Below are 17013 nucleotides of genomic sequence, written 5' to 3' on the forward strand. Positions count from 1 at the left end.
CAACTGAATGTACCAGGCTCTGCTGATTCCCCAGGGGAGACCTTGCCTTGAAGGAGGTGGGGATGGGGGGTGAGATGGGGGAAGGCTGGGACGTGGAAGGAGGGAGGACAGGGGAATCTGTGTTTGATATGTAAAACGAATAGAAAATCTCTTAATTAAAAAACATAAAGAAAACTTGAGTCATGAGCCCCATGTGGTAGCTCAAACTGAAATTACAGAACATAAGCAGCAGTAACATGAGACCACAAGTATGTGAGAGCATGGCAACTCAGTGAGTTCAAGGCCAGCGTAGGCCACAAAGCAAGACAAGGTTCAATCCCCCCAATTCAATTACACATAGGAAGGATGCACTGGAAGTAAGAGGCAGCAAAAAGTAACTCTATAGCCAGGCTGGGGAAGTTTCATAATGTCAGAATTATGAACTATAATTAATAAATACCTTAAGATAGCCATGCTAAGGAAAGACTGAAAAACGACAGTGACAGTCACAATCATCTGAGGAAACAAAGACCAAGCAGAAAAGTATACAAGGAAAAGAATGAAAGATCTGTGTCGGGCTGGAAATAGGACTGTGGGATTTTTCCTGGCAGTCCTGTTATGGTTATTTGAAGTTTTAACAAATGTATAATTTGTGTTGCCTTTCTCATTCTCAGTAGATACTTATTTTTAATAAGAGCTTTCTAATTTTAATTTTATATAATTTTTCTTTTTTTGTAGAGGTCTTTCCTTGGACCTAATATTTTATGTATCCTTTTTCCTAAGGAGAAGTTCAAATACTAATTTGATTAAAGTATCAAATATGCTCCACCTATTATTTTGTACAAAGCTCAATGATACAATGTTGTGGAAACTATTGCTACCACAAGTGAGTGATAAAAGTAGTAGATACACAGAGCATTTATTACTGGGTATGGCTATGATACCTGTCATCCCTGCACTGAGAAGGCCAAGTCAGGGGATCACTGTTAAGTCCAAGGCCAGCCTGGGCAGCAGAGTGAGACTTTGTCTCAAAAAGTCCAAACCAGCACCGGGCGGCGGTGGCACACGCCTTTAATCCCAGCACGCGGGAGGCAGAGCCAGGTGGATCTCTATGAGTTTGAGGCCAGCCTGATCTACAGAGCAAGACCCAGGACAGGCACCAAAACTACACAGAGAAACCCTGTCTCAAAAAACAAAACAAAACAAAAAAATGAAACAAAAAGTCTAAACCAGAACCAAATCTACTTACAGTTGTAAAGAGATAAATGTCCAGAAAATCCATATTCTTCAGACCACAAGATTACTTATAATAATTAAAGCTTTTTTCTTTATTGATATACCAGTAATAAAACATAGAAAAATATCCTGTTTTACAGTGTTGTCACAAATTATTTAAGAGTATTTGTTCCCAGGGACAAATAATTCATATACAGTGTCAAAAAGTCTAGTTTGATGTATTTTCATATGGCATAGTCAATGTACAATAGTGACAGGTCTCTTGTTGGCATTTTGCTTGTAGATGAGGTGCCAGAAAAATAAGCATACTGAAGTATTACACATCAGAGTAAAAAGTACTGAATGATTAATCATCAATTTGTCTAACTTGTTTCAAAAACTCTTCTTAAAAACAAAACAATGGGATCATTGCAATGTCTGAATCTTACAAATGCCAAGGAGAAAATGAGTATTGACCCAGTGTACATGATCATCAGTTTCTACCTATATCTCCCATATGGAGGCAGATGTGCCCTCCAGCAGGAGCTGAGGGCTGAGACAATGCATAGATCTGCTACAAAAAATCAGAAACAAGTTCCATGCTTGAACCCCATAAAACCTCTTCTACTCTGTTGATAAAAAATCAATAGGAGAGGGGGCATGTTTTTCTCTTTACGCTTCCTCCCATTTTCTCAAATTCATATAAGCCTCAACTCTTCAAATTAAAGTTTGCTTTGGTGATTTGTTATTTATTCATTCATTTATTTATTTTTGTGGGGCTAAGGGATAGACAGGCACTATTATGGTGAGCAAATGTATGGTGTAGTATGAGAAAGAGAGAGAGAGAGAGAGAGAGAGAGAGAGAGAGAGAGAGAGAGAGAGAGAGAGGCAGAATGGTTCATGTCAGAGGCGTATCTGAGAAGTGAAAGCAGTGAGGAGCAAACTGGCTTGGGTGGCATGAGTGCCACCCAGGGCCATGATGCTGTCTGGGACTGGGTTGCAACAGGAGCCCATGTCTGGGTTCATGGCCCTGATGCAACTTTTATGTCAACAGATCCTGATACCATTGAAGTCTGAGAAAAAAAAGTCTGTACAAAATTGGCCCTGTTCCATTTATAATTAATAGTAAGTCTCTGTAGTCATTTGGGAGCTGGCTGGTGAGTAAAAATATTCCATCTAAACATTGCACCCAATGTCAAGTGCCTACATCCACATAAGGCCTGAGAAAGCTTAAGAAAGAAAGCATGAGCTGGCTGTTTGGAACCTTGGGCTTACACAGGGACACTTTGCTCAGCCTGGTAGGAGGGGACTGAACCTGCCTGTACTGAATCCACCAGGTTTAAATGAATCCCCAGGGGAGTCTTGGCCCTGAAGGAGATGGGAATGGAGGGGAGGGGCTGGGGAGAAGATGGGGGGGGGGGCGGGAGGGGGGGACGACAGGGGAACCCATAGCTGATGTGTAAAACACAAATATAATAAATAAAAAAAGGAAAACGAAAGAAAGAAATGAAAGAGAGAGAGAAAGGAAGGAAGGAAGGAAGGAAGGAAGGAAGGAAGGAAGGAAGAAAGAAAGAAAGAAAGAAAGAAAGAAAGAAAGAAAGAAAGAAAGAAAGAAAGAAAGAATAAAGAAAGAGAAAAAAAGTTCAGAATATGGTGTCAAATGAGGCTTCCTGGTGACTAAGTGAGGTCTCTCAGATAGGCTCAGCATACAGAGAGACTGCTTGCAGGCTGGAGCCAGCCACCAGTGCCATACACTAAGCTGAGCCGAGCAGGCAGCTGACAGCAGTTTAAGATTTGTCTCATGCTATCAGAGAGCACCTACTGATGTTCAGTAGAGACAGATACAGATGGGGGGAAACCTCTAAACAGTTTGCAGTGTATTTAAAAATGTACGTAGGCTTAAGAAAAAAAGAAAGAGGGTATAGACAGTCATAGAAAAAGTAGTTTAAAATAAAGTCAAGTCTTTAAAGAAAGAGCAAAGTAATATAAAGGGGAAAAAGTCATGTAAAGATAGAAAATAGATGGAGAGTCTGGATCCTGTATGTTATTGTATTGACGTTAAATTTTTTGATTGCTGATGAGCAAACAACAGCTGCTGAGAGACACTGGATTATGGAGATTGTTGAATTAAACTGACCTATATATATTTTAAAAGTATCTTGACTTCAAAATGAAAGTCAAAAGATATGTTGTTTTGGGAAAGAGATTGCTCTTTTCTTCCCACAGAAAACGAAAGTCTATGGTTTCTTTCTGGGTTGAAGAAGATCAGATTTGATGGGGGGAAGACCTCCTGAATATCTTGGCTACAGACATGTGGAAGGAAGCCAAAAAAGACTACAGGATATGTGATGTGTAAGGCAATCCCTTGACATGGGAGCAATTCTGAGATGAGATGAGAATGATGAGTCTTGTTGGTTATAGAGTCATCATAACTTCTTATTACATGCCATCCTTTCATATGTTATGGATAGAGATATACATTACAGTTTGGTTATACAGTCCAAATGGATTTATAAAGTTGATAGATGCATTTTGCCTGCTCAAACAAAAAACAAAAAATCATTTTTAACTGATTTGTGCACATCATAATTCCATATTTGTATTAATGCAGATACATATGTTATCTTTAAAAGTTTATACATTTTCAGAGCAAGAGGACCAGACACCAATGAAAACGAAAGGCCCAGGTGATCCAGCCTCTCAGAGGCTTCTGTTGCAGTTTCTTTAAAGCTCTGCATCCAGAACAGCTTCAAGACTGCTTGCTGAGATGGTCCAGCCTCACAGACTACTCTAGCCAGTACCTCAGATAAGTCTTGCACTTTCCTGTGACACAGAGACTGGACAACAAATAATATTGCTAACTCTCACAGGACTTGACCTGTGATAAGACAAAATGGTAGATTATTGAATCTACTTTATGGATTTTGGTTTATTGATACAAATTTATAGTTATTTTTGTTGTACTATATGTATGTTTCTACTTTTGTTTGGAGTACTGTGCTTATTCGGCTAATTTAAAAATGTAATGTATAATTAAAAATACAGCTTATTAGTTAGTCAAGCTTAGTAGTTAGCCATCTATAATAATCAAACTTATAAGTTATATTAGGTATATTTTCAAGGTTAAACAGATATATTTAGAGAGAAAGATGGTCTTCAAACACTTCAAAGACCTTCAGAATATGGCATTTAAAATGTTTTAATAACCTAAGGATTTTCATGACAGTAAGACACGTCTGCTCCTGACAGCACCAATTTACTTCAGAAAAGCTTATGGGCATCAAAGAAACTCCATATGGAGTTTACTTTCTTTGTAACAAAAGCTAGCCAATGGCAAATAAACTGCTCTTGCTTCAGTTGCTCATAGTATACTGTCCAAAGTGGACCAGTAGAACACAAAAGAAAATGACTGCCATACTTTGTCAAGACACAGTAGGTCAGACCTTTAAAATTCCCTACTTTTCAGAAATATCTGTCAGATATACTAGACCTATAGACCAAAGTCGGATGGCCCCACAGTACAAAGAAACTTTGGGTGACTGTCTAGGTAGTCAGATGTCCCTGTCATTAGGTAATATTCCATCCTTCTGGGGTCTTTGGTGGAATTAAAACATGAAATAGTTAGACTTACAGTTTTTCTTAGTTATAATAAAAAGTTAATTAGATATAAAACTTTAAAATCACAAAGATAACATAGATAATATTTTCTCTAAATTTTCCAAATACAAATGGACTGGATACTGTAACTCTAATTCTTATTTGAAAACTGTTTTTGTTGAATATAGTTTTACCAAGCTAAAGTCTAAACTTTTCTTTTAATCAGACAAAAGGGGGAAATGTAGAATAATGTTATACTGTTATATTATTATATGATGCTTATATAATTTATTTAACAAAAATCATTAAGGTGCAGAGAGTTCTCACTGTAGGTCTAAAACTGTTCTCCATATTTCATAGGCACTAGTTACAGAGACACTGTTCTGTTTAGTAGATGTAGCTATATTTATAAGTGCACTGTTGTGTGTGTGTTACACTTCCTGGTTAATCTTCTTTAGAAGGACAGTAAAGCATTCATTGAAGAGTCTTCATTAAGAGAATAATTATGTAGTCTTACAATCTTGCCTTACAAAGGTGTATAGAGCTAGTATCAAACGCAAGTGTTCTCACTTTATAGTGATTCTGTTAAACCTTCCTCCATGATATCTCAAGAGCACAAAACTTAAAGGAAAATATTGATACATTTAACTACTTATATGTAAGTGTATGTAAAAAGCAAATAGGAACAAAGATACATGCATGTGCTGTAGAAGAATGTTTTAGTCAATGATGAGCCGATTCTATGCATTGAATATTAACATTGTTCTGTTAATTCTATTAAAAAAGTATTAGACTATGATTTGTTGAAAGACTCCAACCAGCTCTGAGCCTACCAGGCTCTGGTGATAGCACCAAACCCATGCTCATACAAATGGCTCTGGTTAAATTCAGTGGGCCACACACAAAAATGACAAAGATATTTTCAAGGACCAACATTCATTAATACTAGGTGCTAGACACATGTATGTTTATTTTATTATTCAGTGTTGTTTTCCATATTTTTATGTTCCACAAAATTTAAATTAAAAAAAATTTTAGATTCACAAATTTTGTAAAGAAATTAGCATTTCCTGTGCAAATCGCCACACCTTACTTCTGTAGATACTTCCCCAGAACTATGGTAGATATTTTCATGATACGACATGTTAAAAATATATAACGCACAAGATAAACAAATACAATATTATGTAAAATGTGTGTACTTTAAAACCCAAAATAGGGTTGGGGATTTAGCTCAGTGGTAGTGGCCCTGGGTTTGGTCCTCAGCTCTGGAAAAAAAAAAAAACAAATATTTTATTTAAATGATCATGGAATAATATACAAATTGTCCATAATTCAATTATCACATGTCAATAAATATAAAACTATATAACTCTTTTTTTTTTTTACAGGATCTCACTGTGCAGCCTAGGCTACCCTGAACTTGTGATTCTCCTGCCTCGGCCTTCAGAGTGCTGGGGTTGCATATGCCAACATAGCCAGCTGCATTATCTTTAATAAATGATTACATTATAAAGTAAGTCTATCATTGACACCCTTTCAGATGAGAAAGTCCATTGTCCTCAGTCCTTTAGTTATTACCCATGATGCTTCAGTGGGCAGCCTTATAACTGCATTTTTTCAGTGCTGGAGATTGAACCCAAGGGCTTATACATTGTAGTCAAAAGTTCTACCATTGAGCTGTATCCACAGCTGCAGATTTAACTGTATACTGTTATATAACTATTTCTGTAATGTGTCTTTCTGTGAAAACAGAAATGTCTTAAACTATGTCTACACAGCATTTACTACAGTAGTATTTGCTACATGTGACGATTCAATTCTTAAAATTCTTCATTTGCTAAAGCAACTAAAGAGCCCAATAACTGCGCATTTTAAAGGAAAGAATTTCCTTTACAATCAACCTTTGAAGCCCAGTTGACTCTGCATGAAAGAAAGGACTTAGACTGTCCAAGAGATAACAATGCTAAATCCTCTCTCAGAGGTAAAACTGGAGAGGTATGGGTAGAGAGCTACCTTGGGAGGTACCTTGCCTCTCATGATCCTTATTCAGCTGGACTTCTGCTCATTCATGAGTTACTACTGATGCACTCAGGGTTGTCCTTCCAGTTAACTAAGCAAAATTGTGTTTGATATTCTGATAAAAGTTAAAACTAAACCAAGCCATTGATTAAGAATACTTCTGGTTATTAGAGGCAAAATATTTAATTTTAAAACTTTAAAAGGCTGGGATGCAGACATGAGGATTGGAGTTTGGATCCCCAGGACACATGTAATGTCACTCAGGTGTGAGGGTCACCTATAATCTAACACAGAGGAGTCAGAAACAAGAGATTTCCAGAGCAAGTGGGCCAATGATGAGCTCTGGGTTAAGGTGAGAGACCCTGTCTCAATATATAAAGTGGAGAGCAATTTTAAAAGATATCCAATGTCCACCTCTGGCCTCCGCAGCATGTGCTTTAATATGCACCCACATATATATATATATATGAACATGAATAAATACATGCAATATACTTACGTTACCCACCACACACAAACAACAACAAAACCCCATAAACAACTGGTAGAAGGGGACAAGATGAGGCATAATACAACTGCTGTTTGCTACAGCAGGTGAGTCCTATAAGTGGACAGATGAAACACTTTAATAATTTTTACTTCAGAGGGTTTCATAAAGAAATTGGGTGGCACTAGAAGGAGCAAGAGGCTCTGATGAGCTATAACCACAAAGAGGCAAGGAGACCCTGGGAAAATGTAGTTACAAGAGTGGATCTTGAGGCATAAGAACAGAGGGCTTCTCACCTTTACTTCATGGTTCTCAATCTAATGTATTTTGGGGGGAAAGAGAGATTGGTAGATAATTATATTGATGTTTTTGAATGGTGGAAACCACATGAGACAATTAGCATTCATTGCTACACTTTCTTTCATAAAATGTATTATTTGGTTCAGGTACTAGTATACACAATAACCAGACAATGAACAAGACATTCTGAAGTTCCCACATGGTAGTGATAAAGTACTTGAGGGCAGGAGAGAGACATTTGGACACAGAATTTAATTCTGTGACTAGACATTCTCCCCATATTATGGTGGAAGAAATTCAGCATAATCCACTTATCTTGTTGCAAGACAGAAAAAGACTCCCAAGAAGGTGCTGTGCACATCAAAGATAACACCAGCTTCATCTGTGGTTGGCTTAGCAGTGATGGCATTCTTAGTGAAAGAAATGTGTATCATTAAACTCACACCTGGACTTGGTCCTTTGTGCATGTATTTTTCATAAAATCTCTTCTACCTTAATATTAAGATACTGATCTACATTGAAAATAAGTTGTTTGATTATTAGAAATACATATCTTTGGGCTTAGCCCATAAAGGTGCTTCACACCAAGTCTGACAGGCTGAGCTTGATCACTGGAACCTACACAGTGGAACAAGTGAACTGATCCTGCAAACTGTCATCTGACCTCCACATGTGTGCCATGACACATATACATGTGATAAATAAAAGTAAAATTTTTAAGAAGGATACATTCTCATTTGAACACATGGATATTTCTAAATGTCAACATTTGTATCAGTGCTGTAGCATTCTCACTGAAATTGGGAATGAAACATGGAAGCCTTCTAGGACTTACCTGTACATTAGCAAAATGCAATCACTAAGCTGGAGGGAGTGGCTCCTGTGCCTGTTGGTCACATACTCAGAATGCTGATTTGGGAGGATCAGTGCAGCCCATCAGTTAGAGGGAAATTTGAGTGACAACAGGATCCCATCTCAAGAACAAGCAGACAGACAAAAGACATAATGTAAGCCTTACTGCACAAGACAATGGAAGGAAATGAATATGTATACTAATAAGATCTGAGAGATCTAATAAAGAATAAATGAGTAACTGGTGGCAGAATTGTGGCCTAAATAAAACATCTTCTATGTACCAGTAAGAGCCAATTAGAAGACATTATAGAGAAAAGTCTACTTTATTGTAACACCTAAAATATAACCAATCATTGTGTGCATAGTGAAACTTATGAAATAACTAAACTTTACCAAAACTCATAAATAAATAAGCCAATATTGGTTTTTGTTTGTCTTAAGATTTTTTATTATTATTATGTATATTCATATGTATAATGTGGGTGATGTAAATGTGGAGGTTGGAGGACATGTTTGTTGATTTTGTTCTCTCCTTCAACTTTTGTGATACTTCTTGGAATTGATCTTAAGTCATTAGGCTTTTGCAGCAATTATTTTAATGCATTGTGCCATCTCTCTGGCTCTGCATAGTGTTTTAAGATAGATTTATACAACAAAGAGACCAAAGCAGGGTATGGTAGTTCACACTTGTAATCTAGTGTGGAATGCTGAATAGGGGTCATTGCCACGAGTTCAAGGTCAACCTGCGCTACACAGAGTATCAGGTCAGCCAGGAACACATAGCAAGACCCTGTTTCAAAACAAAATCCGGGTTACTCTTGACCAGGAAGTGTTGACTATAGCTGTAATTCTAACACTTAGGAAACTGAAGAAGAGGAATTGCCAAGAGTTCAAAGCTAGTCTAGGATACCAAGTGAGACCTCACTTGAGAGAGAAAGGGAAAGGAGAGGTTAAATCCTACATCTATGAGTACATTCAGTGTAATTACATTTTCCAATAGAAAGTCCTTTCCAATAGAAAGTCTTTTCAATTTTGCAAAATAATTAGAAAATATTCACGTGAAAATACTAAAACATATTGAGAACAAAGGTTGGCTTGACTTAGCAATACTATTATATGTACTTTACAGTAAAAGCAATAAAAAAAATACATTACTGGTGGATACCAGAAAGGACAATGAAAAGCCTGTAACTCCAGGTTCATAAGTTATATGGGGCTCATGTATTCTGTTGAAGTAATGTCTTTAGTTGGTAGGGATGATAATGGTTATGAAATTAAGACAATTAGCCATTTGAAGAAAAAAAAAGATCTGGTGCTACTACATACAAAAATTAATTCTTGTTAAAACTGAAAAACTAAATTCATTGGTCCACAGTATAGTCTTGAGTGAGGAAGACCTTTCTAAGTTTGTCTTAAGCCTCAGAAAACATAATGGGAAAGACTGGTAAATTTGATTCCTTTTAGAAAATGAAAGTTCTGTACAAAAAATAAACATTGTAAAATGTTGAAAGGTAGAAGGTGAATTGGAAAACTATTTGCAGTAAAATGAAGACAAAGAATCAATATCCCAGATAAATAGAAGGCTTTTAAAAATCAATAAGGAAAATGTTAAATGTTATAATGGAAAAATGGGCAAAATTCTCTAAGGTAAATCAACAAAGATATACAAGGCATATGAAAAGTGTTTTATCTCACAAATAATCAAATAAATGCTGGTAAAACATGGATAGTCTCCTCACTCCCATCCCCACCAAATCGGGAAAGTTTAAGATTACTGATGAACTCAAATGTGTGGTTTGAGGGAAAACAAGCCATCTTATTTAAAACTCTTGAGGGTGTGAAGCAGCCAGATGGCCTCAAAGAATACGTTTGCAATCTGTGTTAAGATGTAAGGGCCACCTTCTGCCTCACACTTGATGGGAATCAACCATCAGGAGTTACATATGCATTGCTACTCTTGAAAATGTGTAAAAAAAAATCTTACTGTCTATCAATAATGGACTGGCAATATAAATTTGATGTATGAAATTCATTTTGCTCTAAAAAACCAGAAAGATCTTGTTGAATAAAAAATGGAAATTTTAGAACACAGGCTGTATAAAATAGAACAGTAGATTTTATGTCTACTTCTAAACAGATAGATGTTTGAAAGCATGTCTACCCTTTCCCCCTAAAAAACATAAAACTAATATAAGAACCATACTTTAAAAGAAATCAAATTATACAGAGGTATGAAAATAGATTGTCAAGCTTCGGTTACTCTTCTAAGCCCCTATAACATATGTTCCACTGGTAGTAATCAAATTGTCAACAATTTGATGATTGCTAAGATCAAAACTTCAACATTTGTATCTACTGTTTCAATAGCATGATGGATATTGAGATATATTGTATTTCAAAATCTATATTGAGCTGAGTATGGTGGTGCATACATATAATCCCAGCCCTCTGGAGGTGGAGGCAGGAAGATCAGACATTCAAGGCCCAGGCTTAGCTGCATAATGAATTCTAGACCAGCCTGGGTTACATGACCAAAGACAAAAGTTGTTCTAATTTCAAGTATTTTATATTTCATGGAGGTATTGCTTCCATGTACAAAAATGCACCTACCATAGTTGTATATCTCTATGACTTTCCACACACTGAACAAATTCGGACAGCTAGTTCCAAGGTTAAATAATAACAGAGTAATCTAGGACTAGCATCCCAGATGGCCTTGTTGTACTTTCAAGTCTCTGCTCTAGTCACTGTGGCAGGGACTGAGACACAGCTCCACACCATTACCCCAAAAAGCCTGAGGAGTTCTACTAATTCTTTAGGAACCTCTACTCAGGTAAAACCAGTTCCTTGGCTTCAATGTAGTATTGTGTTTATCTAAGTTGTTCTATTATCAATAAAGACTCAGAAGTCAGACATTGGGGTGAATACTTGACAGATCAAATACTTGGTGGAGGAGTGACCAGCTGACCTTCTCTCCATGCTTTCTAGACAAAAAGGAAGTCCAAAACACCCACAAATCTCCAAGTCCCTCTCTATTCCTTCCTGTGACTCTCCATCCACATCCTGGGTCCTCTGTATATGCTATGATTAATTCTTGTCAACTAGTCGATGGCTCCACCCCTTGATTCAATGTTAATTTTATTAACACAGACTCGGGGTATCACAGTGCAATCAAATATCCCACTGCAACAATGTAGTTAAGAATTTGGGGACAAGCCAGTGTGAAACAGAGTCGGAGTTTGTTAAAAACCTGTTTTTGCATATGCATGTTTGAGTTTGTGTACACATGAGCATGTTCATTGTGTGGTTGCATGTGTGTGGAGACTAAAGGTTGGCATTGAGCATCATCCTCAATCACTCGTCATCTTATATACTGAGGTAAGGTCTCTCATTGAACAAGGAGCTTGATGTTTTGGCTGCTCTGGCTATCCTTGCTCCAGAGATTCCCTGTCTCCACTTCCTATGTAGTACTTGGAAAGAAAGACACACCCAAGGGTAAAGGTGTGGGCATTTCTAAGGGTGGGTTGCTCATAAGCAACTGAACAATGGCTGTGTATTATTTTGGTAGCTCTCAAATTGCATCTCAAAGGGCTGCTAAGAAATCCTTTCTTTTTTCCTTCTCGTTCTTTTTCAATAGATGAGATTATAAAGTGGCTTCAGAAGTGCCATGGATGATGTTACAATCTGATAAAATAAACCCAGGAGCCACTAGGATTTAACAAGGTGAATAGAATATGTCTTTTTACTGTAAAGTAAGATGAGAATCTTAGATATTGTAGGTTTACACTTGAGAAAGGCCTTAAGCAAATGTTATCAATTGAATTATAATTCTGGATTCTTAGCTGGTGAGAATCTTCAGCCAGACGTCTGTGTGAGAGGTCCTTCACATGCCCCCATGATCTTCCCTTCATTTCTATCCTGCCTTACTCTGACTGCAGACTTCCAACAAGAATGATTATTTTGGTCAGCTTTGTGTCTTAAAAAATGGAATGACCACCACAATATTTAAGGATGTCACTTTTTGTGTCTGGCTTTTTTATTTTATTTTTATTTTTATTTTTTAAGGAGCATATACCTAAGATAGTCCATCCTGCTACATGCAGTTGGACATCATTTCTTGTCAATGCTGTCTAGTGTTTTATTGTGTGACCATATCTCAGCATGCGCATCCAATGACTTTTGGAAAGCTTTGGAGTGGTTTCTAAATTGCAAGTGTTTTTGTTGTTGTTGTTATAATTGTTTTGTTTATTTCTTTGTGAGTACCAGGGATTGAATGCAGGGCCTCACCTCTGCTAAGCAAAAACTACACCATCAAGAGGGATACCTCAGCCTAGAAATTATAGCTTTTGTGAACAATGCTACTGTGAACATTCTTGTGCATGACTTTGGAGAATAATACATATGCTTTTCTGTTGACTATTCAACAAAGAATGGACTTGCTAGGTTATAGAGTCTAATTACATTCAGTTTTTATACATGTCAAAGACATTTTCCAAAGACAATTTGTATGCTTCTTGTGATGATTAACTTTACAAAGAAGCTTTGCATGGCCACAGTATCTAGGTATTTAGTCAAATGCTGTTTCAGACGATTCTGAGAAAGTATTTAAAGATGATATTAACATTTAAATCAGTAGACTCTGAGTAAAGCTGATTTTACATAAAAGTGTGGGCTGCCTGGCAGTGGGGAAAGTTCTGACCACACATTGCCTTCAGGCTTGAATTACATGAGGGTTATTTGTGGTCAACTTGACAGGTGCTAGAATCACCTAGGAGATAAACCTCCGAGTAAACGTATGAGAGAGTTTCTAGACCAGGTTGATTCCCTGAATGTGACATCATCACATGGGCTGGGGTCCTAGATGGAATAAAATGGAGAAAACACATCATCTTTGATCTGTCTCCTGACTACAGATGCAATGTGATCAGTTATTATACACTCTTGCTGCCGTGACTTTGCCACCATGATGGGCTGAGCCTTCAAACTGTGAACCAAAATAAATCCTTCTTTCCTCAAATGCTTTTGTCATATCAAAGGGAAAAGTAATGAATGTAAATACAACTCCGTCCTGTATCTACAGCCTGCTGGATCACTCAGCAAACTAGTTCCCACAGCTGCAATGAGTTCCTCAAAATAAATCTCTGTCTATGGTTCCGTTTCTGGAGAGCCCCTGCTTAGTACCCTCATCGGGCAGTATTTGAGAATTACTGTTCCTCCTCACGTCTCTAAACCCTAGATTTTCTGTCTCTCGTTTTTTGTAGTCTGATGGGTTCAGAGCCACATTCTTGAGCAACATCCTGGGACTGACATAAGACGTTTGGCTTTAAGAAGTCTAGTGCTTTACAAACTGCATAGTCCCCAGTTTGTGTTCATAGCTTGTTTTATTTAACTACATCCTATTAACAGACATTTGGATCATCTCAGTTTTTCATGGCTATAAATAAGTGCAATGAAGAAATGGCACAGGGATGTTTCAAAATACAGTGTTTCTTCAGTCTATATTCCTGGATCTGAAATGTGGGGTCCTAAACACATATTTTAAATGATGGCCAACATTTTCAAAGTGTCTATATATGTACGAGTGCATGTGCTCACCATGCCAAGCAGAGATACCCACTCTCTATTCCATTGCCAGGAAAGATGTATTTTGAAAATCTCTCTGGTTTTCATTTCATTTGCATCTCTTTATCTGCCCGGTGGAATTTAAAATTTCATATTAGTCATGTATATTTTATTTTCTGTTTGTATCTACTTTTACTATTGAATTAGTCTCTTCTGAATCATATGTGGCTGTTCCTTAGGCACTGCAGATATTATGTAGAATAATTTATGATGCGAATACCCTTCCAGGTTTTTGTACATTTAGGAGGCAATAGCGTATGCTGCTTAAGTGAGTAGCCCTGGAACCAGAGTTCAGTTGTTTTACATGTATTTTGCTTGTCACGAAAATCTCACAAGATGGATCTCACTAAGTGGCTCCATCTGACCTTCAACTCCAGGCTTTCTGAATAGCTGAGAGTACAGGAATGAACTGTAAGTTTGGGTAACCTTGGTGAAATTGTGTAAACTCTCAAAACCTGTTTCCACAGTGGTAAGTGAAGACAACAATAATCTTCCTCCTTCACCCTGGGGAGCTGGTGTGTGGATAATTGTGAGAACTGTCACGTGTCAAACCCCACCCTCTGTCGGGTGGAGTGCGTTCTTACTGTTTCCATTTATCCTGTAGCTTTGATTGCTTCAGCAGTTGACTTGCATCTTCTTTATGAGCTCCCAATCTTTTTTTCATGAATTTTTTTCTTTATTAAGAAATTTTCTACTCACTCCACATACCATCTACAGATCCCTTCTCCACCCTCCCCCACTCCCCCCCAGCCCTCTTTCCCCACATCCCCCAAATCAAGGTCTCCCATGGGGAGTCAGCAGAGCCCAGCACACTGAGCCTAGGCAGGTCCAAGCTCCTTCCCACTGCACCAAGGCTGTGCAAGGCGTCACACCGCAGGCACCAGATTTCCAGAAGCCTGCCCATAGACCAGGGACATATCCCGATCCCCCTGCTTAGGTGCCCCCCAAACAGTTCGAGCCAAACAACTGTTTTCTGTATCCAGAGGGCCTAGTCCAGTCCTAAGGGGGCTCCACAGCCACCAGTCCAGTTTATGGGCTTTCTCTAGTATGGCCGGTTATCTCCACACATCCTCCCATCATGCTCTCCACGTCCCTCGCCTACAGAATCCCTCCTCTCTCTCATTAATTTGATTCCTGGAGCTCAGCCTGGTGCCTGACCATGGATCTCTGCATCTGCCTCCATCAGTCACTCCATCAGACAAAGGATGAGCTCCCAATCTTATGTCATCCTCTGAGGTATTAAAATATCACTCTTTAATCCCTCCTAGCCTTAGTATAACTGCAGATTTTTCTTTTGGACTGTCAAGCCATTTAAGATTCATATTTCATATCCTATAGAGCCTCACCTTCATTTTCTCCAAAACAGAGAGACAGTCGGAGCTACTTTTTAAGTCATTTCTTCGTGGACTTTAAATGTCACTGTTTTATTAGTAAAATAATATTTGCACTCAGACCCATTTCTTAGCACCCTTTCTGTCCCTATTGATCTGTCCTTTTTTCACATCAGCATCTCAGTATTCAAAGTTGATGGAGATTTTCACATCTTCTGGGTAAGGCTCCTGTCATTTTCACTCTTTACAACAGGTCCTTATTACTGCAGACTAGTGCCCTCAAATGAAGTGTGGACTCAGCTGGCTTAATCAACCTCCTGGGGCATGACCCTTGCTTCCTTCTTTGTTTATCTTAGCTCCTTTTGATCTGTTAATCTCTCATTGATGTTTTGATTCAAAGAATGTTTGTCCTCTAAATTCTGTGAGGATACAGGGAGGGGTTTAGTTTCAAGTTTTCTTTTTTTGCAATTCCCATGCATGTGACCCTCTTTCTCTCATATCCAATCCTAACATCAGAGCTGTCAAATGCAGCTTCCCAGGTTGTCTAGTATACAATTTTGGGGGTCACCTTTTACATACATAAATACAATGCACATCTTGCAAAACCATTATATATCAGGTCTAATCTGTTGTCTAGGATCTTCAATTTGCTGAAGAATAGTGTGTTTTGACTCTTCTCAATGCCAATCCAAAGTTAATTGAAAACAGAATGATTCATGTCAGTTTGTATCCTATTTCTGGTCATTGTGGGGGGCCAGAGGTAAGAGTCAGAGCAACTAGTAAACTGAGGCAAACCTCATTCTGAACAGTTGTGTCAAAGTACTGAGGTTAAGGCTTCAAATATGTCTATGTTCTCTTTTTCTAAGCACACACCTATTCCATGTTGTTCATACCCCAAAGCAGTTAGATATGGCCATATGACAAGGGGGTGTGAGCTCAATCATATGTGTCCTTTCCCAGATGAAGTAGGTAGGGATGAGAAAAGCTTCTACTTTAGAATAATGGCTGTATTTGGTCTCTGGCCTGAGTTTCTGCACACAGCTCTGAGGAACAGTGAAATAGCTCAGGGGAGTAAAAGCATTTGCCCCCAAGCCTGAGAACCTTGAGCTTGATCCTCAGAACTTGTACGTCTGAAGGAGAGACATAACTCCAACAAGTTATCTTCTAACCACCACATGCATACAGTGCTCCCCCCACGAATACATATATGAATACATATATGCATGTAAAACCTTAGAATTTTCTCACTTAAAGGCCTGTCTCTTCTCTGATAATGGGGTAACCAGGATGAGAGGACCCTGCATGGACGGCTTTGGGACAGGTGCAGTTTGGCCAAACTAAGGAACTGGAGTTGGAGCCCATCATGGGGCCGCAGGGAGGGCATAGGAAGTAAGGGACTGTGCTGGTCTCCAATAGCCAATAAGCTCACCTCAGAGCCTCCATCAACATCCCTAAGGACAGTATTCAGGAACCCTCTACTTGGAGAGTGACGTGAAAGACACACCCCTACTCCCCACCCTGCCCTAACCTCTGCATCCCTTCCTTTGTCTGTTCCTAAGTCATGGATGAGTGCTAGGTAATGAAGCCCCTTCCTGAACTCTGTGA

This window comes from Onychomys torridus, chromosome 1 (assembly GCF_903995425.1).
Source record: "Onychomys torridus chromosome 1, mOncTor1.1, whole genome shotgun sequence".
NCBI classification, from domain to species: domain Eukaryota; kingdom Metazoa; phylum Chordata; class Mammalia; order Rodentia; family Cricetidae; genus Onychomys; species Onychomys torridus.